Source organism: Penaeus monodon, chromosome 30 (assembly GCF_015228065.2).
Source record: "Penaeus monodon isolate SGIC_2016 chromosome 30, NSTDA_Pmon_1, whole genome shotgun sequence".
Taxonomy (NCBI): domain Eukaryota; kingdom Metazoa; phylum Arthropoda; class Malacostraca; order Decapoda; family Penaeidae; genus Penaeus; species Penaeus monodon.
This window is the reverse complement of record NC_051415.1, coordinates 30,955,029-30,955,298: the sequence shown is the minus strand read 5'-3', so window position 1 is coordinate 30,955,298 and position 270 is coordinate 30,955,029. Positions and strand designations below refer to the sequence as shown.

At 33.7% G+C, this 270-nt stretch overlaps 1 protein-coding gene across 1 annotated transcript in view; it reads left to right on the top strand.

Moving 5' to 3' along the window:
* LOC119592405 (probable glutamate receptor) overlaps positions 1–270 on the top strand; it is a 5,890-nt gene that overhangs the window by 1,081 nt on the left and 4,539 nt on the right. The window lies entirely within an intron of this gene.

Sequence of the window (270 nt, the reverse complement as noted above, 5' to 3'; positions counted from 1 at the left end):
ATTTTTACGTGGGTCTGTTACTGTTTTGTGAATTTTGTTATAATTGGGTGCTACGTGTTCTGATGTCATTTTGTTAGGTTATCTCATCTTCTGTTGTGATTTCTGTGTCGCCACGGAAGCTACAGCAATGCGTTCAGAAGAAAACTATGTATATTAGATGTTGTTTATGATTTTCTCTGTGCAATGTTCGTTCTTATAATCAATGGGAAGCTGAATAACTTAAGACTCTTTCTGTGAATTTATTATTCAATAGTTTTCGTACTGAGTTTA